Raw genomic sequence first — 24,195 nt, 5'->3', positions numbered from 1 at the left:
TGCAAATTAAAACTACATGAGATATCACTTCACACCCCCTAGGATGGCTATAATTTAAAAAAAAAAAGAAAGACAATATTAACTATTGCCTTGTGCACTGGAGGTGGAAGGGAAAATGGTGTCACCACTTTGGAAAATGTTCTGGCAAACCCTCAAAGGGTTAAACGCAGAGTCACCATGTGATCCAACAGTTCTACTCCTAGATGGATACCCCAGAAAACTGAAAACATATGTCCACACAAAAACTTGAACATGAAAGTTTATAGCAGCATTATTGATAATAGCCCCAAAGTGGGAACAACCCAAATTTCCACCAACTGATGAACAGATAAACAGATAAAATATGGTAGGACCTGCAATGGGATATTATTCCACCACAAAAAGTAATGAAGTGCTCAACATGCTATAACCTAGATGAACACCTTGAAAATATTTTAAATGGAAGAAGTCAGAAAAAAAAATGCTCATATTCTGTGATTTCATTTATATGCAATAGGCAAATCTATGGAGACAGAAAATAGATTCCTGGTCACCAGGGCCTGTCAGGAGGTGGCAATAGGAAGGGTACTGGTGGGTACGGGGGTCCTTTTTTGGGTGATGAAATGTTCTGGAATTTGTGGTAGTGATGGCAGAACCTTGTGAATATACTAAAATCCACTACATTGTACCATTAAAAAGAATGAATTTTATGGTATCTGAAGTATATCTCAGTAAGTCTTAAAACTGACTTATAAAGCACATTCTTTGATTTCATTTTTTAAATTAATGTTTTTGATGATGTTTCAAATGATTTATGTAGTATAATTTTAGAACCTTAATTTTTTTTCTAATTTTAGGCATAATCTTACTGTAAGACTATGCTCAAGCTTTTAATGTCCTTGAAAGATTTTAAATAGGATATTCCACTATGTACATTTCATTAAAATAATATAATAGAAGAGCCATTTACAGTCTGAATTTTCACTAAAAGACTAGACCCTTCTCTGGGACTAATTTCTTAAATAATTATAGCACATTCTGTTTATGACTCAGTTTATAATTATGCCCCCAACTTTTGTAATTACTGTATCAGTAATGATATTATTCACTAGAAAGCGGCTTGAGGTTAGGAACTCTGCCTGTTTCAGCTCTCTAGCACCAAGTAGTCTGTGTGGCTTGGAGCAGATATTCAAGAAATATTTGTGAAAAATGAGTGGGTGACTAGTTAAGAGAGCCAGAATTTCAGAGCCTTTTCTAAAGCTATTTGATACTCCCTGGTCAATGATAAAAGATACTAGTACAGAAGTGAGGTAAGATGGAGAGAAATATAAAGGAAGTCAGTTTCCTAAAAGTGATCCTTTCTCTTTTGGAAATTTGTCTTTTTAATTTGTTGAGCATCTCCAGCCATCATCCGATATTTCTTTTTTTTTTTTTAATTTTTTTTTTTTTTTACTCTTGAGAGACAGAGAGAGATAGCACAGGAAGGGGAGGGTCAGAGAGAGAGGGAGACACAGAATCTGAAGCAGGCTCCAGACTCTGAGCCAACCATCAGCACAGAGCCCGACATGGGGCTCGAACCTACAAACCAGGAGATCATGACACGAGCCGAAGCCGGACACTTAACCGACTGAGCCACCAGTCGCCCCCCAATATTTCTTAAAGATGACCAGCTGTTGTTTCGGATTTATATCTGACTCTTCATTCATAGTCTTAAAATATTTTTCATTTGAGCATTAGATTGGAATTTAATCAAATAATTCTGAATTCTTTGGTTATCTTCTTCTCTAAGCCATTGTAGGTTAATTCCTTTTCATCATATTTATTTTTCCCTTCCAAGTTTGAAAGTAATTTTCCTTGCACAGGAAGGCAAGGTCACTTAGAGCGCAGGCTCTGAAGTCAGGCTAGTCCTTTAGTCCTGGCTCTGATGCTTACCGGCCATATGATTTTAGCTTCCCCTACCTTATTTTCCTCATCGGTAGAATGGGAATAATATTAGGACCTTCTCCAAGGGTTGTTGGGAGGACAAAGTGCGTTAAAGCGTGTAATATGTTTAAAGCAGTCTCAAGAACTGTTGATTTCTGTTACTGTCAGCCTGATGGGGAATAGGGTGTTAATTTCTGGTTTTTTAGCTGCCAGGTTGTAGGTTGAACTCTTTCTTGTTTGCTTTCATACTGTAACCAGGGCTCACCATGTCAATGCCATCTTTTGTGTTCATATTAATCTTCTAGAAGCTTGGGCTCACTGAGGGATTTGGTCTTTATTGGCCAACTGAGATTGTTCCAAGAGTGGCAGTGAGGACAGTAAGTTAATATTTAGTACATCTGAGGACCTGTTAGAAGAATCATACTTTTTAAACAGGAAGAAAGGAGAACTAAGTGACGAGGGCAAGATGGAACAGTCTCAGTTGGCCAGTAATGACCAGATCCCTCAGTGAGTCCAAGTGAAAAGGAGGTGGGACAGTCCGTTCCTTAATCCACTTAAAGGACCGCCATGTTGATGGGGGGTTGACTTGTTCTTTGTGGTCCCAGAAGAAATTGCTGGGGCCCCTGGAGGTAAGTTTTGCTTTGATCTAAGGCAAGAATTCCTAATAGAGCTTTCCAAACACCTATCTCGGTCCAAGCCACCAACTTCTCTCTCCTCCTTTACTATAATTACCTTGTAAACTATTTCCCACATCGCTAAGGCCCCTCTAGTACATTAGCCATGCTGCAGCCAAAGTTCTTTTTGTAAAGTGCAGACATGATCAAATCATTTCCCTGCTGATTACCTTTCAATGATTTCCTATTCTTCTTGGAATAAAGACCACAATCTGTGTCAAGGCCTGGAAGGCTGATTGGGTCTGGCTCCCCTACGACTCCTGCCTCCCCCATCCGCACTCAACACCCCTTTGCTCCCAGTGGCCCGCCCACACTGGTCTTCATCATTTGCTTCCTCAACCCCCTCCCCATGCTTTTATCTCTGCTTATGACATTCCACGTCCATTTTATCTCACCAACGCCCACTCTCCCTTCAGATGTTAACTCAGCCATCCATTCTCAAGGAAGCCTTCCTTGAACTTCACATCTTGGGCTAGTAAGTGTTCTCCTAGCATCATGTACCTCTCATCTGCAGTTCTTTCCACTGTTATAGTTTAATGGGATTTGTGTGAATTTCTGAGTAATGCCTGCAAGGACCATGAGTGCAGATGTCATGCTTTTAATCTTTTTATCCTCACCTGAATCCTCGTTGTGGTGCACAGTGCCTGATACATAGTAGGTGCTCAGTAAATGCCTCTTGAATGAATGAATGTACGGGCAAATGACTGAACACCAGATAAGCTGTTTTAGTAGGAATTATACTGCTTCTACTGGAGATGTTTAAAGCTGAGGATATGCAAACTCAAAACTTTTTTAAAGAACCCAAGTCAAGGGCTGCCTCGGTGGCTCAGTCAGCTGAGTGTCTGACTCTTGATTTCTGCTCAGGTCATGATCTCAGGGTTGTGGGATTGAGCCCCACATTGGGCTCTGTGCTGAGCATGGAGCTTGCTTTAGATTCTCTCCCTCCCTCTGCCCCTCTCCCCCACTTGTGCTCCCTCTCTCTAAAATAAAAAATAATAATAGTAATAAAATAAAGAATCTGAGTCTATAATCCCAGGACCCTTGTAATAGAGGTTTACTTGACTAAAAAAATGGTAATAAACTCACCAAATTGGTTTGGTCAATCCCTGAACCATCGGCGCATCGTGCAGTTGAAAACTGCTTGAGCGCCACCTAGTGAGCAGAGGAAAAAATGCTTCCCTTCACCATCCATCACTGCTGATGTTCCGTCGTGTGCCCGGCTCAGCTCCGGAAGGTGACACTCACATAGACCTTGATGTCAGTGGTGCCTTATGGAATTTGGCAACATGATGTTGGCCTTCAAGCATGGTTATTGGGGAGGATTTGGGACAGAGGGAAGAGAGCCATTGAAGATTAGGTGGTGAGGGAACACTTAACGGATCTGTCATGTTGTAGAGGGTCATTTGTATGGCTCCTGACATAAGAGGTGCCCAGAACGAGACCCTTCTACAGCTCAAAGAGAGCACGTGCTGTGTGAGTACAACCTTTTCATCCACATTTTGCATAGCTTTTATTGCCAGCGCATCACCAGCACCGTCTCCACAGGCCACTCACCCAATGTTCAATAGTCTTAAATCATCTGATTAGAATTGAATGATTAAGGTCTTTTACAGAAACTGCCCAGCTCAGGGGAGCAAAGCTGATGGCTAAACCACCATGAGGAACATGAAGATGGCTATGCATCTAGCCCCCCGCCAGGTCACCCTATGTGCCCATGGGAGTCCCTAGCCCCTTTGCACCTTCCTACCTCACAGTGGCGAAACTTCTTTGTTCTTCTAGGCCACCTAGGTATCAAAATAACTTTCCTTAACTTGTTCTGTGAAAGATAATAATGAATTGAGAAATAATTGGACCTATATAATAGAGCTAATAAAGTGGTTTTTTTTTCTTTTTTAAATGTTTTTCCTTTTATAGTTTGTTGTCAAGTTGGTTTCTATATAACACCCAGTGTTCACCTCAACAAGTGCCCTCCTCCATGCCCATCACCCCTTTTCTCTCTCCCTCACACCCATCAACCCTCAGTTTGTTCTCAGTATTTAAGAGTCTCTCATGGTTTGCCTCCCTCCCTCTCCTTAACTATTTTCCCTTTCCCCTCCCCCATGGTCCTCTATTAAGTTTCTCCTGTTTCACATGAGTGAAAACATATGGTATCTGTCCTTCTCCGCCTGACTTATTTCACTTAGCATGACACCCTCGAGGTCCATCCACGTTGCTACAAATGGCCAGATTCCATTCTTTCTCATTGCCATGTAATATTCCATTGTGTATATAAACCACATCTTCTTGATCCACTCATCAGGTGATGGACATTTAGGCTCTTTCCATGATTTGGCTATTGTTGACAGTGCTGCTATGAACATTGGGTTATATGTGCTCCTATGCATCAGCACTTCTGTATCCCTTGGGTAAATCCCAGCAGTGCTGTTGCTGGGTCCTAGGGGAGTTCTATTGTTCATTTTTTGAGGAGCCTCCACACTGTTTTCCAGAGCGGCTGCACCAGTTTACATTCCCACCAGCGGTGTAGGAGAGTGCCCGTCTCTCCACACCCTCACCAGCATCTATAGTTTCCTGATTTGTTCATTTTAGAAATGAATAAAGTGGGGTTTTTTTTAAATCATTAAGAATAAGACAAACATTCTCAGGTTTTAAAAACAGGTGTCTATAGTGGGTTCCCTCTGGAGTGGACTCTGAGACAGATTTGTGTGCGGGGGTGGGGGGTTATCACGGAGTGCTGCGGGGACCGTCACCGTCACCAGGCGTCAGTCAGAGGGCAGAGGTGAACTGCAGTACTGCTGCAGTAAGGCCTCAGCTGACCTTATGGGGAGGTGGGCTGACCCTTCGGAGTTGGCCCAGCTTGAGGTGTCCTTAAGCCTTTTATGTCTCCCTCCTTGCAACACTATTTAAATGTTTTATTTATTTTTGATACAGAGAGAGACAAAGCAGGAGAGGGGAGGGGCAGAGAGAGAAGGAGACACAGAACCGGAAGCAGGCTCCAGGCTCTGAGCTGTCAGCACAGAGCCCGATGCAGGGCTCAGGCCCACGAACGTGAGATCTGACCTGAGTCGAAGTCCGAGCCTTAACCGACTGAGCCACCCAGGGGCCCCTCCCTCCTCACAACACTGATCAGCCCCTGGGCTCAGGCTGCCCTGGAGAAGGGGGCGTGACTTCCGGTGAAGCAGCTCTCTCTTCTCAGCTGAAACCCATTCCCACAGGGGACTCAGCTGACAGCTGACAGCCATCAGCCCTCTTAGCATCCGAGGGGCTTAGTGTGTAGTCCTGGAAGACCGAGCTGGAGAGAGTGCCACAGATTCCACTGCAGTGACAAGAAGAGACCATTCAAATAGGAAGAAGTCATTTTCACCTTGAACAAGCGTTCAGCCTCATAAGTACTGCAACGTGCAAAATTAATCAGCATAGACCTCTTAGCCTATCAGATCTGCGACTTAATAAAAACAACTGGTCATGAATAACAGAGTTATAACTAACATACTTTTAGATCCTGGGATGGTAATGGTGATTAAGAGAAGCCATGGGAATAAATGTGACCATTCAGCAAGAGTGTACATAAAGAACTCAAAAATTCTACGAGCCCAGAGGAAACTTAACATAAAATACGTAATATAAAACATATTTAAGGAAAGTTCAATACCATTGTGCCTGGAAGACTTTTCCCACGAGAATTTACAGAACTTACTTAAAGCTTGGCTCTGAAGTGCACAGGAAGGGCAAAGATATTCTGGTGAAAATTCCTAATCACAGAGGTAGGAAATTTGGCTGTTTTGACTAGTGGGGAGAAGCTTAGAGGTATAATAGTGATAAAGTTAATTGTTGAACATAAAATATGCAATGACCAATTGTTTATTAATGACAAAAAAGAGAATATATATATTTTATCTTTTAATGTTTATTTATTTTGAGAGAGAGAGACAGAAATCACCAAAGAAATACTGGGTCAGTATCCCAGACCTGGGATCACTGCCCTTTCAACTTTCAGGTCCCCAATGGAGTGATATAGTTTTTTTTTTTAATTTTTTAAATGTTTTATTTATTTTTGATACAGAGAGAGACAGAGCATGAGAGGGGGAGGGGCAGAGAGAGAAGGAGACACAGAACCGGAAGCAGGCTCCAGGCTCTGAGCTAGCTGTCAGCACAGAGCCTGACGCGGGGCTCGAACCCACAAACGTGGGATCTGACCTGAGCCGAAGCCGGAGGCTTAACCGACTGAGCCACCCAGGCGCCCCGGGGTGATAAAGTTTTGATCAGATCTCCTCAGGTAATGCAGAATCTTACTTCAGATTCCTGTACTGTCCTTCGAAGAATTCTCACTTCAACCCCAGAAATTCAAAATCATCTTCCACTTGCAAACTTCCCTGGTGGGTCAGTTAATGTAATCCATGTGTGAGGCGGTGCTTCGTAGCGCTTTAACTTCTGGAGGACACTGGCTTGCACCCCTGCCCCCTACAAGTTATAGAAGTCCAAAGCTTTCTCAACATTCCCTACAAGTGTCCAAGGGGTACGTCCTCAAGTACACTTGGCTTCCAGCCTCCTTGTGGGCTGCTTTTCTCTGCTCAGCTTCTTCCAATGTTCACAGTTTTAAGTGTTTTATATTTTCTCAAAAATCTGGAGCAAATTCAGTAATGGAAGCAGCCTCATATTGAACTTGAGATATCACCATTCTCAAAAATATCCTTTAGGGGCGCCTGGGTGGCTCAGTCGGTTAGGCATCGGACTCTTGATTTTGGCTCAGGCCATGATCCCAAGGTGGTGGCATTGAGCCCCACTTGGGATTCTCCCTCGCTCTCTGCCCTCCCTTGCTCTTGGCCACTCTTGATCTTTCTCAAAATAAATAAATCAACTTTAAAACGATATGTCCTTTAAGTTCCCGCATCTAATCATACCATCTCTCTCCAGCCTTTCTTCTCTAACCTATCCCGACATATTTATTGTGGCGGAGCCATTTAATCGTCTTACTTTGATACCAGCATTCTTGCTCGTGAGTCCCATTCTCAATCAGTCAGTTTATCAAGACATTTTCCTAAACGACAGACATCCTCTGCCTGAAAAGAACCCTGTGTAAACAATTAAAGTGTTTTTTCTTCATGAAATGAAGAACTCTTCGGGCACTACTGGGTTCAGTCGACCAATCAATGATTATCCCTGCCGATCATTCATCCGTGGAAACGGGCGCTGTTTTCTACTGGGTTCCCTGGGGACAGACTCTGAGACAGAGTATGTAGAAGGTTGGTCGAGGAGTGTTCTTGGAGGCTTTTGCAATGAACATCAAGATGTCAATGGATATACTGAAGTGGACATTCTAATTTCAGGTTTAAGACGATGTGGCCTAAAGTAAAACCCCTGGTGTATAAAGATGTGTTTATTTAATGCTCCACTTTCGATGAGGACACTGCAAATAAGAGGGGAACAGAGACATAATTCTCCCTCTCTCCCTCCTCCATAAAGGTTGGATCTTCCCTCCTTGGCCCGCAGCCACCCTGCGTCTCACGTGCTTCTGTCTTGGACCAGCGTGCCAGCCTGAGCAGCCCGGAGTGCCCGGAGCACCCAGAGTGCCCTGCCAGCGTTGTCTATTCAGGTTTTGACACCATCTCACCAGAATCCACTTTATTTTGGGTGAGTATGTAGAAAATACATGTTTACTAACATTTGAGCTCATAAAGCCGTATAAAAATTTCTCAGGGTTTTGACCAGTCTAGATGTTGTCTACACAACAAAATAACATATAACTTAGCATCTCACAATGTATTGTTATGTATCAGGAATTCTGTTAAATGTAAGTGCCCACTTTCCAAATATTTGACAAGAATGATGTCTTTGTTCACACTTTAACGGGTGAATTCGTATAAAAGTGGTTTTATTTAAAAACGTGATCTGATGGGCACTTGGGTGGCTCAGTCGGTTAAGTGTCTGACTCTTGACTTGTGGCTCAGGTCATGATCTCACGGTTTGTGAGTTCGAGCCTTGCGGTGGGCTCTGCACTGACAGCGTGGAGCCTGCTTGGGATTCTCTTTCTTCCTTTCTCTCGATATATAAATAAACTTTAAAAAGTATTTTCGGGATGTCTGGTGGCTCAGTCGGTTAAGCATCTGACTTCGGCTCAGGTCATGATCTCATAGATCGTGGGTTCAAGCCCTGTGTCAGGCTCTGTGCTGACAGCTCAGAGCTTGGAGCCTGCTTCAGATTCTGTGTATCTCTCGCTCTCTGCCCCTCCCCTGCTCATGCTCTCTCTTGCTCTCCCTCTCAAAAAAAAAAAAAAAATTAAAAAATATTTTAAAATTAAAAAAATTATTTTAAAAGTAAGAAAAAAAATAAGGGCACCTGGCTGTCTCAGTCAGTAAAGCATCTGCTCAGGTCATGATCTCACGGTTTTGTGAGTTTGAGCCCTGCATCAGGCTCTGTGCTGGCAATGTGGAGCCTGTTTGAGATTCTCTTTCCTTCTCTCTCTCTCTCTCTCTCTCTCTCTCTCTCTGCTCCTGCGCTTACTCACTCTCTCTCAAAAATAAATAAATAAACTTTAACAAATAAATAATCTTGAGAATCAACAGAAAAGTCCCTCAAGTTCAGCTTTTCTATGCAAGAGTTCCTTATCTTTCTCATTTGTTTGTGCCTAATCAAAACCTTTAAGGATTCTGGCATTTGGGAAACAAAGACCAGCAACACGCTAGTTTAGCTGCTGAATCAAAGTGTTACAGAAGGCTGCAGGTGTGATGGATAATCCTCTTAGAGTGATTGTTTTCTGATCTGTGCTGCCAGTGTGGGCTGTCGGGAGACAGACAGACGGCAGAGGGATTGGGAGTGTCTGTTTCTCAGGGTGCCTGGCTCATTCAGTAGGTGGAGCCTGTGACTTGATCTCAGGGTCCTGAGTTCAAGCCCCCTGTTGGGTGTGGAGCCTACTTAAAAAAGAGTTATGTTTCTCTCTTTTTGGGGAAAACACTAAATGGCTGATCTTCCTGTCATACACAGTAGTGATCTGGGGAAATCTCAGAACAAAAAAGCATTTAAATCAATGCCAGACAGGGAGGAGGCCCAGGTTGACTGTGGTGACAGCACTGCTCCGCTGTGTGAAACGCGCGTGCACATTGTGAGCTAATTTGATTGACAAGATATACGGAGAGCGTTTTAAAAAATGTTTTATGCTGTATGTTCTGCCAAAAGGTGGTCTGATGCCTGAGTTAAGGCACCGTTATAATATTGCTTATAAGTGAAATGAAGTAACTCCCTGTGTGTAAACCTTAATCGAAAAACTATTAGCAAATTGATTAAATTGTGGAATCATATAATAAATTGTTTCTACGGAGATATCTAAAGGGACAGAAAATCCAACAAAATTTTAAGTTTATTTATTTAGGGGGCGGGGAATGGAGTGAGGGGGATCAGAGATAGGAGGAGAGAGAACCTCAAGCAGGTTCCACACTGTCAGCACGAGCCCGATGCAGCCTCAAACTCACATATGATGAGATCATGACCTGAGGCAAATCAAGAGTCAGACACTTATCAACTCAGCTGCCCTGGCGCCGCTAAATAAACATCTTAAAGGGGAATGTTCTACCAGGTTCTAAGCAACCCTTCTTGTCGCGGTCTCTCCTGCAGTGTGGGTAAAATGCACGGCTGGGTCCCAGCTCTCGGAAACCTGTCCTCACGCTTTCCCACTTGGACTCCTGCATTAGGCTGCCCTGGGTCTCCCCGGTCCGGAGCGCCCCCTACGGGGCTCACGGAAGTCCTGATCCCTGATGACGCCACTCCCTTGCCTTTGGCTCTTCTTGGCTCCTTGTTTTCTGCGGGAGAAAAGCCCCTTAGCAGCAAGGCCTTTTGTGGCTCTTCCCTCTGTTCACTTCTCCGGCTTCACTATGGTCCGTTACCCACCGCCCCTCCCCATCCTCCAGGCTCAGCGGGAAAGCACTCTATCTAACATCACATTCGGACCCAAGTTTTGTGGGGCCTGATGCTTATATAATTTGGGGGAACTTCTTAACAAAACTTAAAATCACTCAAACAAAATTAGACATCAAAATGAGTACTTATTATGAGTGAGAAAATAGTGGTGCCTGGGTGGTTCAGTTGGTTAAACATCTGACTCTTGATCTCAGGGTTGTGAGTTCAAGTCCTGCTGAGCATGGAGCTTTAAGAAAAAAATGGGAAAAATAAATCAACGAATTGTGAATTGCACAAAGCTAAGATATACCTCAAATATCACAAAGCTAAAATATATTTCAATATATTTCACAATTTGTATTAACTGCCTGATACGTCTCTGCAATATTGCTTTTTGCCTCCTTTAGGTTTGTTGCACACTGATCACTTTTTGATGGGACAGCAATTTTATAATTAATGGTTTGGAAAAGTTCCTTTCAACTCCACAACTTACTAGTAATGTCTTGCAACTTTCTGGGATTTTGACAAATGTAGGCACCATGCAGTTCTTCGCCTCATCTACCAAAAAATGCGACCCTACTGGCTATAGTGAACCTTTATCAGAAACTTCAAGTAACAGATCAGTGATCAATAATACCCTGGGAACAATCCTCCTGCTCTTTTTCCTATATCATTGATTTTTTTTTGCCCCCATGATATTGACTTTTTGAAGAAAATATGCCAGCTTTTTGTTTGTTTGTTTTTTGTTTTGTTCTGTTTTTTGTTGTTGTTGTTGTTTTTTTAATGCTCTACCTTCCGGAATGGTCCGTTTGCCCATTGTGCTATTTAACCTGTTCCTGTATCCTTTGCCTTTCCTGAAAACTGGAGCCTAGGGCTAAAGCCTCGATTAACTTCGAGTTAAATATTTTGGGCAAGAATTTGTCATAGGTGATGCAGTGTGCTTCCTATGTTGTCACACAGGGAGGCACATCGTCACAGATCGTCCCACTATTGGTGGTGCTTCATTTAGTTGTTTGGCTAAGGGGTGACCACCAGATGTCGCCATTGTAACGGTTTTCATTTTGGAATTCTAAAGCGACCAGTGGGGTTGCTCGAAAAGTATTCTCATTGACAATTACGCGTGGCCCCATACAGTAATGGATCTGGGGCCCTCCCATCACCTTGACACCGTGCTCTGCAATTCATCCGTAAGTGACTCAAACACATAGAAAAGAAAAGGCACAGCCTTACGTTAGAGACCTAATAGACGGGGTTTCCTGTTTCCATGTTGAATCCATTGCAGTCCTCATTTCTTTTGGTGCTCCTCGGCAATATATTTATATTTAAAGATCACTGGAGATTTATTATTATCAATAAAAGCTGGTAGTCTGTGAACATGTGACTTTCTTAACAGAATGAGGCCAGTCACAGTTGGAAACAAATCAGGCAGTGGTTTTAGTTAGAGGAAAGCGATGAACATTTTTGGAAAGGAACATTCAGGAAAAATAGCTGAAGAGGCTTAATACACACATCATCTCCAGTGATTTAAAGAAGACCTCCCCCGCCAAAAGGGAAATTTCAAATTCTTTCTACCAGTTGATTCAACTCTAAAGAAAAAGGACATCCACTTCTGTCCTTTCTTTTTCTTTCTTTTTTTTTGACATCTGTCACAGGGGGTGCTGTAATCCTCTGGCTGGTTTCCGTGAACCTCCAGGGAAAGACCCCCCCAGAAGACCCCCAGCGGCTTCGGAGAGCACTTGCCTGCCTCACCCACACAGCAGGAGGTCGGACTGGGGAGATCCTGCTAATTGGATGGGTAAGGAATTGTATCTCAGTAAAATTTTAACTTGGTTTTCTCTCCTGAGTGAGATGCAGTATCTCTTCATATTTAAGGGTCATCTGCATTTATTCTTCTGTGAGCTGTTCCTATTTCTTCCCCATTTTTTCCTATCGTGTCATTGATTCTTTTCTTTTTGAATTTTAACAGCTTTTAAGGAAATTAGGGATATTCACACTTTGCGACATGTTACCAACATTTTTTTCCTCAGTTTGTCAGTCATCTTTTGATCTTTTCCCATGTAGTACATTTTGCCATGCAAAAGTTTTCTGGGTTTTTGTAGTCAATTTTAACAATATTTTCTCTCACTGCTTCTAGTTCTTCTGCTCTCCTTCCGCTTACATGTAGCTCTCTGACCCATTTGGGCGTATCCTGGTGTTCTGTTTTTTCCATGGACCTAGTCAGTCATGGCCACACCACTTATTAAAAGTCTGCCTTGTCCCCAGTGACGGGATGTACTGCCTTATTTTATGGAAAATTCCCATATGCACTTGGTTACATATCCGGATTTGCTGTTTTGTTTTCTCCATTGGCCTATTTAGTGATTCACCTGTTTTTTGATTGATGCTTGATTAGTCCAACCGAACAGACTGCATCCCTATAAACAATCAGTCCCATTTATGAACAGGAAGCTCATGTCCCACAGGGACCAGGAAGTTTGCAGCCGGTTCTTGCTTACAGACATTTGGATAGGCAGACTTTAAACACCCCCTCCCGAGCCCTGTTATTTGTGGGGACAGCCGCCTCAGAGCGTGATATACATAGGACGTGATTAGCACCAGGAAGTCCCACTGAGCTCTCAATTCTCGAAGTGCTTGTGTGAACAAGGCTATAATGTCTCAAGCACTGTGACTTAACACCTAGAGTTTTAAGATTTTGTTAGGGGGCACCTGAGTGGCTCGGTTGGTTCAGCGTCCAACTTCGGCCCAGGTCGTGATCTCCTGGTCTGTGAGTTCAAGCCCTGCGTCGGTGAGTTCAAGCCCTGCATCAGGTGCTGACAGCTCAGAGCCTGGAGGCTGCTTCGGATTCTCTGTGTCTCTCCCTCTCCCACTGCCCCTCCCCTGCTCATATGCACGCACACTCTTTATCAAAATAAATAAATAAACAAACATTTTTAAAGATTTTTAAAAGATTAAATGAAAGTTTAAAATTTTCTATTTTCTATTACCACAGAATTAATGAATAATTTCCATGTGGCCTAAAACATGACCACAGGCATTGTACCCCCCCAAATAGTGACTATATGCTATTTTCATAGTCCTCCCTCTCTATTTACCTTTATTTATTTATTTATAATATTTGGATCATTAATGATTATTTAAATTTTCCATATCCTTATATTTTGTTATTTAATCTGTAATTTTCCAAATTAAAATATTCTACAATGATGGGTATAGAGCTTTAATATCATAAGCTGAGAAACATTTTGGAGGTGAGTGGTAATTAATTGCGCCAAAACCGTATACTTGGAGATGGTTAAGAGGGTAAAGTTAAATCACCTGCGTTTTACCACAATAAAAGAAGAAAACTTTCATTATGGTTACGACTTTACCCATTTCTGTTCATTCAAATCTTACAGCCAGGATATGAGTGGGAAAAAGCAGTTGCAGAAACAGAAGTCTGAAGCCACTGGCATAAAGTTTTAATTCATGCAAAACACACTGTCCATCTTTCAAGGAGCAAAAGGCTTCTGTACACGCAGCAAAATGCTTAACATATGAATGGGACATAGTTTTCTTTAAAAGGAATTTGAAGAAAACCTTTTTTCCTGCACAAGGTACTTACGGTTATGCCCAGGTGCACCAGCACCTCACTGAGAGAGGCAGAATCATCCTCACTCGTGGCCGGCTCCTGGAAGGCTCCCGAACCAATCAGCCTTGGATCAGGGGCTGCTGCCTAGTCCACACAGCTGGGGTCCGTTGACTCACGTGTACACGTGTAGCCTGTGGTCCCGCCCCCCCCCGCCCCAGCTCATGTTGGGGAAGTATTTAAGCAGAGGAGCCGGAGCTTGCTAGCACTTGGAAACTCTTGGTGTTAGCAGCGCGGGCAACACTGAACGTGGACTTTAAGCTGCTGGCGGTGAGGTTCCTGTCTTCGAGGAGACTTCAAAGTGGTGAGCTCTGGCCCCGGGTCTGGAAGAAGGGCTCTCCCCGTCCCTGGCTCTCCCGCTCCGACCCCTACCAGGTACCCGCTGTGGTTGTCAATCCTGGCGCTGGACCGGAGGGCAGGCTGGGACCGGCCTCCAGCACACAGGGCAGGGCAGGCAGACAAGCCAGTCTCCCTTGGTCCACGAGATCTTGGCGTTACTTAAAACCAAGACTTTTCCTGTACATCTCAGGTTCCTGGCTTTTCTTGGAGGAGTACGAAGCTCTGGTAGCGGTCACACACAGCAGCTCTGGGTGCTCGGCCCCCTTCCCCTCCACCGTCAGCTGTAGCCACGAAGGTAACTTTTCCTCCCTATTTGTGTCCTTTTCTCCCCCTGCCTCTCATGGCCACCTTCACAGCTCAACGCACAAGAGGCTGCTTTTCCCCTCAGGGCCTCCAGTTACAGACGTCCGGAGGTCTGGGCTGAGGCTGGAGCCTGACCACTTGTTCTGGGTTCTCTACACCCTCGGGAGCCCTGGCCTAAGGGGTGTTGTTGTACGATAACAAAGGACACAGAAGAAAGCTGCTTCTGACCACCGAAGGCCGACTGGAGTTGGCCTGAGAATGGGAAGCGAATTGTAAGCACGCTTGGTGCTGGGGAGTGTTTCTGAGTGACCCTGAGCCACCTGCTTCTGCCCCCCCACCATGCGGAGTGGGGTCACAGCCCCAGACCAGTTTTCTGGGGGCGGAGGGGGGGGCAGAGAACGAAGGTGACTTGCCTGGAACTTCTGCTTATCTGAGGCTGGGAAAGGGCCTCCAGCTGGGCCACCCAGCAGAGGGCGGAGGTGGTGGGGCTCGGGGAGGTGAGAGAAACCCAGGGTCCCCCTTACTCTCCCAAAGTCTTCTGGGCTCCTGAGTGTTGTCGGAGACCTCCCTCCCAGGAAGAGGGGTGGGGTACCTGCACTGGCGCCCTTGTTAGGAAGAGCGGCTGAGGAGAGACTGGGCAGTGGAGGGGAGGGGACATGGGGCTGGGAAGGCCTTCAGCCCTGAGGCAGCAAGGGATGGCCTGAAGGAGCAGAGGCCAGCAGGGGCCGATGCCTCTGGAAGTCCTCACGAGGCAGGGGGGCACTGCCCAAGAGATAACAATCCCCCTAGGAGTCCTCTTCAGAGAGTGAAAAACCAAAATTGGGGAGAGATCCTGTACTAATCCAAAAACACTTCCAATCTCAAATAGAAACTGTCAAAATCTATTCTGAACCAGAAAGACTATTTTCTGCTGGAGGCAGAAATTATAGCTTCAGAGAAAATTGGAGAAAAATAATTCTATCCTTTAAGCCTAATAGGGGATACTCTGCACGCAGAGCTCCTGGGTGGCTTGGCTGAGCATCCAACTTTGGCTCAGGTCATGATCTCACAGCTCCTCAGTGTAGAAGCTGCTGCTGCTTCTCTGTGCCACCCGCCCCGTCTCTGCCCCTCTCCTCATGTTCTCTCTCAAATAATTAAAAAAATTTTTTTTCAACGTCAAAACCCAGTGCACCTGAATGAAGTGTCTGAGAGATTTCTGTGCCTTAAACACCAAGCAAGTTCAACGGAGAGTAGATTTACACTCCCCTCTTGCAAGGTTTTTCTTCCTGGGCACTACTGATAACTTGGGGGACTGGGTAATTCTTTACTGGGGAGAGGGGAGGCCATCTTCTGCATCTGGGATGTTTTACAACCTCTCTGGCCTCCCCCTACGAGAGGTCGGTAGCATCCCCTTCCTAGCTGCAATAACCAAAAAAAAAAACCCCCCAAAAAACCGTATTTATTGCCAAACATCCCCTGCGGGCAGAAATCGCTCACCACAGAGAACCTCGTTGCCAAGGCGCTCTCTTCTCCCATCCCTAGGGTCCCCAGGACCCTAGGAAAACCCCTGGAGCCGACTCTGGAGGGGTGACTGGCGAACAACTCCAGGTGCTTCCAGCCCCATCAGGTGTGGTAAGACTCCTGAGGGGGAGCGGGAGGCTGAACTAAACAGGACCTGCTTTGCCTGCAAACCCGGAGGGAAATGGCGGGAGGGAATCCGGGAATCTGCATGACCAGCAGCTTTAAAAGACGACAGGATGAAAGCAATGGATAAGTGTGAGAATGAGGCAGGACTGTATGCGGAGGTCGGGCACTTGGGAGGTTTCACCTGTTCATTTCTGGGGGTGAGCTTTTTGAAGTTAATTTTGAGAGAGAACCCACGTGTGGGGGGAGGTGCGCAGAGAGGAGGAAAGATAGAATCCCCAGTAGGCTCCACACTCGGCACGGAGCCTTCTCGGGATCCTCTCCTCCTCTCTCTGCCCCTTCTCTGCTTGGGCAAGTGCTAGCATGCTTGCTCTCTCAAAATACACCTAATTTTTTTTTTTTTTTTTTTACAAACACACACCTACTTTCCTCCTTCACAGAATTGGTTTCGAATTCACTCATTCCCTAGGGCAACCTTAATCATCTGAGAGCTTTTCAAGAAAAATGAGTGCGACATGGGCATGATCCTAGACCTCACTTAAAACTCGGACTTCTTTGTATCCCCCAGGCCCCCTCTGCCAGCCCAAATCCCAGGCCCCTGGGACCTTCTTCTCACCAAACCGGCAGACTTTCCTGACAGACCCCAGACTTCAAAGTCCCCAAACCTGGATTGAGGAAACTAATGCTAATGGGGACCAGCACCCCGACGACGACCATTAAGTAATCTTCATGTAGAGAGGGCGGGCAGAGCACACTCCTCTCAGGACAAGGTGGGTCCCTCGGCTCCTCCCAGGAGGACACCCCCTGGGGAAGGGGTGTCACTTGTGTGATGGACGTTTGCTTCCCCAGGTTCCACGCACAGCACTGAGCAAGTCAAGAGACAAAGAAAAAAAAATAGGCTTTTTCTCTACAAGGAGGAGGCCGTGTTGTCAGAACCACAGCACAGAGCGAGTGGAGAACAAACGGGGCTCTGGATTTCAGCCCGACCCAAGCTGCGGGCTGGTGGTGGAGGATGTGGCATCAGGTGGGAGACGAGTAGGAACTGACTGGTAGGCACCGGTCCCTAGAGTGTGGCGATCTTATCTTGCTGGAATTCCATTTTTAAGTCCTTGATAAACAAAGCTGGTTTCTGCCTGAATACTTCTGATGGGTGGCTGAAATCAGACCTTTTGTTGGCAGCCTCTTACAGCTGAAGGTGCCTCAGCTGTGACAGTCACTCGATGCATAGCATCAACCTGAGCCTGTTCTATGTTGCTGCCGGAGGGGCTTGGGGGTCAAAGGGACTCCTGCCAACGTGAAGCTGCTGCCGTCTGCCGGGAACATGTAGAATGTTAGCAGGCCTCTGCCTTAGCTGGCGAGTAAGATAGAATCTCAGACCCTCGAAGGTTCTTAATCATTTTGATAATGAGTGTGGGATGCTGAAAATGTGGCTTTCTGGGAAACGAAGGACAGCCCCTTTGCAGGCTGGGTTGGGGGATGGGAGAAGCAGGTCCCCTGGGATCTGGTAGCAGGTGCTCTTGCCCAGGTGGTGTAAGTGAAGAGTCTCCCTCTGTTCTATCTGTGAATGAGACTGAACGGTGCAAGGCGGGATTGAAACCTGAAGCCCGAAGAATGCTTTTGGTGGTTGCCCGCTCTTGCACTGGGAGAGGCTGGGAGCAGAGGATGGGCTGCTGGAAACAGTGCATGTATCTCGCTTACTGGTACAGAGCTGCTCAGTTTCAGCCGTTCTGCATCCCTCCCACCAGCCACTTTAAGGAAAAAGCCACGTATGCTAAGGAACACTGGGTGGGGGCAGGGCGGTGGCTCTGTTGGACAAAGGCCCCGAAGTCTCCATCCTACTTGGTCATGGGTAAGAAGGGATGCCTGGATGGGGTTCAAGGTCACGGTGGGGAGAAAAACCAGTGTGATCTTGTGCATGGAGTCCTTTGGGCTGACCCCATATGCTTTGTTGTGCCGACATCTGACTGTAGGAGTTCTTCTTAAACTTCATCTTATTTTATTCATAAGTGTACTGCTTAGTCCCCTTATCGGACCCATCCCCCCCCCCCCCCCCCCCCCCCCCCCCCCCCCCCCCCCCCCCCCCCCCCCCCCCCCCGTAACCATGTGCGTGAGATCATCTGATATTTGTCTTCCTCTGACTTAACCTCAGTTAGCATTGTGCTCTGTACAATGTAGCTCTATCCATGTTACAAATGGCAAGATTTCATTCTTTTGGCTGAATAATATACACATTCATATATATATATACACATATAATGTATATATACCACATCTTTATCAATGGACACTTGGACAGCTTCCATATCTTGCTCTTGTAAATAATGCTGCAATAAACATGGGAGCACATGTGTTCCTTTGAATTCGTGTGTTTGTATTCTTTGGGTAAATAACCAGTGGTGCAATTACCAGATGTTAAGCTAGTTCAATTTTTAACTTTTTGAGAAAGCGCCATACAGAGGGGTTCTAGAGTGGTTACACCAGTCTGTATTTCACCTATAGTACACGGTTGTTCCTTTGTCTCCACATCCTTGCTAACACTTGGTGGTTTTTGTTTTGTTTTTGCTTTTTGTTTTGCCATCCTGATAGCAGCGTGATATCTCATTGTAGTTTTGATTTGCATTTCCCAGATGAGTCATGTTGAACATGTTTTCATGTGCCCGTTGGCCATCTGTATGTTGTCTCTGGAGAACGGTCTGACACCTGCCCCATTTTTAAAATTGGACTATTTTTGGGGTGTTCAGTTGTAGCTGTTCATATTTTTGGTGCTAACCCTCTTTGGATATGTCATTTGCAAATATCTTCTCCCATTCCTTTGCTGCGCAGCAACTTGTTGTTTTGATGTAGTCCCGATAGCTGTGTTGTAGCATTTTGCTTTTGTTTTTGTTACCTCAGAAGACAGATCTATAAAAACATTGCTGTGGCTGATGTCAAATTAACTGCCTGTGCTCTCGAGGTTTTAGGTCTTTAATCCGTTTTTGAGTTTTTGTGTATGGTGAAAGAGTGGTCCAGTTTATTGTTCATGTAGCTGTCCAGTTGTCCTAGCACCATTTGTTGAAGAGACTTTCTCATTGTATGTTCGTCCCTCCTTATTAAAGATCAATTGGGGCGCCTGGGTGGCTCAGTGGGTTAAGCGTCCAATTTCAGCTCAGGTCCTGATCCCAGTTTGTGGGTTCGAGCCCCGCATCAGGTTCTGTGCTGACAGCTCAGAGCCTGGAGCCTGTTTTGGATTTTCTCCGTCCCTCCCTCCGTCGTCCCTCCCTCCGTCGTCCCTCCCTCCGTCGTCCCTCCCTCCGTCGTCCCTCCCTCCGTCGTCCCTCCCTCCGTCGTCCCTCCCTCCGTCGTCCCTCCCTCCGTCGTCCCTCCCTCCTCCTTCCTCTCTCCCAAAAATACTAAAACAAACAATAAACCCCACATAGTTAATTCTGGGTTTATTTCTGGGTTTTCTGTTCTATTCCATTGACCTATGTGTATTTTTGTGCCAGTTCCATTCTGTTTCAAATATTACTGCTTTATAATATATAACTTGAAATCTAGAATTGTGATACCTCCAGTATAGCTTTTTTCAAGATTGCTTTGGCTATTTGAGGTCTTTTTAGGGTTCCATACAGATTTTCGTGTTCTGTATACCTTTCAGGATTGTTCTAGTTTGTGGGGGAAAATGCTATTGGTATTTTTTTTTGACAGAGATTGTATTAAATCTGCATATTACTTTGTGTAGTATAGACATCTTAAGGATATTTGTTCCAACTCCTGAGCTTGGAATGACTTTACATTTCTTTGCATCTTGAACTTATTTTGGTTGCCTCTTTGGTTAAGTTTATTCTTGGATATTTTACTGTCTTTTGGTGCAAAAGATGGCTTTTTTTTTTTCTTTTTTTACTTATTATTTTACAATTCTCAACATTTATTTTTGAGTGTATGAGTGTGGGAGGGGCAGAGAAGAGACACAGAATCTGAAGCAGGCTGCAGGCCCTGGGCTGTCAGAACAGAGTCCAACGCAAGGCTCAAACTCCTGTGCTGTGAGATCGTGACCTGAGCGGAAGTAGGATGCTTAACTGAGCCATTCAAGCACCCCATGAATGGGATTCTTTGCTTGCTTTTACTTTCTGCTGCCTCATTGGTAGAGAGGAATGCAACGGATTTCTGTATGCTGATTTAAAAAAAAAATTTGTTTTCTTTAAACTCCTAATACGGGGTTCCAATTCACCACCCCAAGATCAAGAGTTGCATGCACTACTGAGTCAGCCAGGTGTCCCCATACTGATTTTATATCCTGTGACTTTGCAGGATATAATAATCAATTCTAATAGTTTTTTGGTGGAGACTTCAGGATTTTCTACATATAATGTGTTATCTACAAATAGTTCTACTTCTTCCTTGCTCATCTGGATGTGTTTTATTTATGTTGCCTGATTGCTGTGGCTAGAACTTCCAGCACTATGTTAAATAGGAGTGGACGTCCTTGTCTTGTTCCTGACCCTAGAAGAGAAGCAGTTTTTCACCATGGAGTATGATGTTCACTGTGAGTTTTTCACACATGGCTTTCATTATGTTGAGGTAGGTTTTCTCTAAACTTTGCAGAATTTTTAACATGAAAGCATGTTCTACTTTGTCAAGTGTCTTCTGCATCTATTGAATGATCATGTGGCTGCTATCTTTGTCTTACTGATGTGATATGTTGATATGTGAAAATTGAACCAGTCTGTGTCTAGGAATAAATCCCACTTGATCATGCTGTAGGATTTTTTTTAATGTTTTGTTGGGTTTGGTTTGCTTAAATTTTGAGGATTTTTTGCATCTACTTGTGAAATACTGGCCTGTAGTTTCTTGGTTTTTTGGGGGTTTTTTTCTAGCTCTTTAGGTGATAGGTGTAAAGTTAGGTTGAGACTTTCTTGAAGTAGGCCTGTATTGCTATGAATTTCCCTCTTAGAACCACTTTTGCTGCATCCTGTAGGAATGGTTATCTGCTTGCCTTCCCCGTCCCAGACAGGATTAGCCCACTAAGGGAAGAGCTCTATCTAGAGAAGGGCTAGTAGGACTAACTCCACTGCCACTTACCACCAGTATGAGGGTCAGAATTCAGCATGTGAGCCTCTACCCTCTGATGTCCAAAGTTCTCACTACATAGATGTCTTGTTGGTTGTCAGTCAGAAGCCTCTGTCTCCATGGCCCTGACCAGTGTTAGCACACTTCTGTCAGCAGGCATGCTTGACAAACCTGAAAAAACCCGGGGAGATGGATGCCAAGTACAACTTCTGTCTATATTGGTAGGTTCAGGACCTTCAATCTCTCTGGCACTCAGGACAAAGATAGCACCTTTCCCCCTTAACTCTTACCTCCTACCCCCACAAAAAGGACCCCGGATACCTTAGATTCTTTAAGCATTAAGAAGTTTGACTCTGAAGATTGGAGTCTCTTTAGCAAAGGGAAGACAGATTTTACCTGGAGTTGCCCTTGGGGTTTTGGACTTGTGGCCACATCAGAAGGGCCACCAAATAGACCCCTTTTGGAAAGCTTCTCTTCACTTGCTGAGCTTAGTGAGTGAAATGACTGGTCTCTGAAGGCCTTGTGATGCTCAGTTCCCAAATTGCCATTTTGGAGTTGGTCAGCTTGGAATCCAGGACTATGGAGGGAGAAAAAGCCCAAAAAGTTGTCAAGAAATGATCTATTCAAACACAGCTGTCCTGACCCCAGCAGTATCTTGTTTGGGGGTGGGGGAAAGCACACAACCCCTTATGGAAACTTCATTTACTGCCCACAACCCCCTTCCTCCCCATCTGGAGCCAAAGACCCTGGCCCAGTGATGCCATCCTCTGCCACCTTCATCACACACTGGCTTAATGAGGTTTTGGAGAAGTTAACCTGGTAGTGTCCACTGCACTGGCATAGCCAGCCCTGCAGAGCTAGAAGTGGATGTGGTCACACCATTCATCAGGCAAAATTCAGACTCGTGGGCTGTTGCCAGTGGCCTAGCTGTTTGGGAAGTCTGTACGCCTCTCCAAGTAGAACCATCAAAGATGCTAGGCTTGCTGATGGACCTGTCTGGATCGCCCAGATAGATGCCTGAGGCATAAGCCAGTTCTGAGACCTACTAGGATCAGCTGGTTGACTGAACGTAACTCTGCTCTTGATGCAGAGGCTACTGTTGCATGCCAGCCTGTGCCTTGAGCCATAAGCTGACCTGCCTGTCCCCCAGTGGGGATGGCCAGATCATAAGGGAGGTTTCTCCTTCCCCTGCTTTACTGATGGATTTCAGCAGGTCTTTGACCACCCCACCCCGACCTGTGCAGTTGGGGCCTATCTGCCCTGACTTCAGCTTGCTCATCTGCCCCATTCACTGAAGGGGATGCCTAGGGGATTCCAACTTAAGACTCAAGTTTTATAAAAAGGTCTGTTTTTCGCCTGATTCTTACAGATGAAAAGCTTGAGTATGAGTATGGGATGACTGGATAAAAAGTGGTTATAGACACTGGCATGGGACAGAATGGGGGGGAGGGGCAACAAAGCAGCTCTGGGGGGGGAGGGCGCGAGGAAGGGCATGTGCTGTAGGGGAAGGCTCACGGTATCGCTCTCCCAAATGGGTGAAAGAAATTTACCTGCTGAATGTGCCCTCCTTGACCAGACGTCTCTGACCATTCTATGAAGTAGATAGATGTGACCCAGCTAAGTGCTGGGACAAACTAAACTGTCTTCAGACTTTCCAAATGGGTGAGCCGGAGACTCAAAGGCTTACTAGTTAGCTAGGCGGCCATGTTGAAGCTACTGTCAACCTGTACTTTCTGCGGAATGTAGATCCCAGTTCAGAGGACCTTCCAAAACTAAACTCTTTCCAAGGATGCTTTAATCTCTTCTGGGATTGTATGGCTTATGTGGGAGTTTTATATAAGTTTTTCTCTCTCCAAAAACACAGTGGTTTACACCTGAAGAGACCACCTGGAAGGGTTTAAAGAAATACCACCTTGGTCCTAGTGGGCAGCCAGGGCAGCCTTAATTCTCTGGCTTGGGTTGTTATAGATGAATTACCCCTTGGGGGCCAAGGTAACTATGCAATTGTTCTTACATCCTGATCCCTGTGGATTAATGCTTTAGTTGGTACAGAAACCTAAGGGAAGAGCCACTGGTCTAAGCGGTGGGCTGCTGGAGGTGGTTGTTGCACAGTGAGAGCTCCTGTAGTCGGGGCAGGTTGATGACACCGTCCAGGGACTCTATGGCATGATCATTGGCCTGAAGGGCTCGGAGACGATTGTGTGACAGGTCAAGATGAGTGACCAAGAGCAGCTGTTCCAGATAGCAGAGTACCATCAGATCCTTGTGACCCAGGTGCAGCACGCGCACCTTAGCATACTCCATCTTGAGCATGCTGTTCTCCAGCAAGAACTTGCTGTGTAGTTCATCCAAGTATGCAGCCCACATCAGGTCCACAGCCTTGAGGGTCTGGAAGTACTGGAGTGTCTTTCTCATACAGCAGAGGATCCAGTGACTGCATCAGCAGGCACCACTTATTCTCTGGTTCCAGCTCCTGCAGCTCCTTACAGGATTCAAGTTCAGACTGCAGCACTGTGGACTTCCCCACCGACAGCTAGCACCTGAGGAGCTGCTCATCCGTGGCCGAGTCCCGGCACCAGGCCTCCCGGCAGCCTTTTAAAAGCACACACTCCTTGTGGGCATCGCCTGCTGTCCAAATGACATGAAACGTATGCTGGGGCAACTGGTCGTTGAGGGAGGCAGCAGGCAAGTCACAGAGCCAGACTGGGCTTCAGGGGCTTGGTTCAGCCGGAACCCTGGGGGTATAGCTGAGGACAAACATCACAGATTCCGATTTTGTTGCTTAGAATACAGACT

The 24,195-nt window shown here is 45.4% G+C and overlaps 1 long non-coding RNA gene across 2 annotated transcripts in view; it reads left to right on the top strand.

Moving 5' to 3' along the window:
• The window catches only part of LOC115276760, a 41,218-nt gene that overhangs the window by 7,301 nt on the left and 9,722 nt on the right, over positions 1 to 24,195 (top strand). The window contains exons 2-7 of one of the 2 annotated variants that reach the window (XR_003902078.1): positions 8,037 to 8,204; positions 12,116 to 12,258; positions 14,618 to 14,722; positions 16,252 to 16,341; positions 16,922 to 17,123; positions 17,203 to 17,377. This is a non-coding gene — a long non-coding RNA (uncharacterized LOC115276760). Of the gene's footprint in view, positions 1 to 8,036; positions 8,205 to 11,501; positions 11,651 to 12,115; positions 12,259 to 14,617; positions 14,723 to 16,251; positions 16,342 to 16,921; positions 17,124 to 17,202; positions 17,378 to 24,195 lie in introns of those variants that run through there. The other variant, XR_003902079.1, reaches the window with a different exon arrangement.

The sequence above is a fragment of the Suricata suricatta genome, chromosome 13 (assembly GCF_006229205.1).
Source record: "Suricata suricatta isolate VVHF042 chromosome 13, meerkat_22Aug2017_6uvM2_HiC, whole genome shotgun sequence".
Lineage (NCBI taxonomy): Eukaryota > Metazoa > Chordata > Mammalia > Carnivora > Herpestidae > Suricata > Suricata suricatta.
The sequence above is the reverse complement of the archived record's forward strand: the minus strand, read 5'-3'. Positions and strand labels throughout refer to the sequence as shown.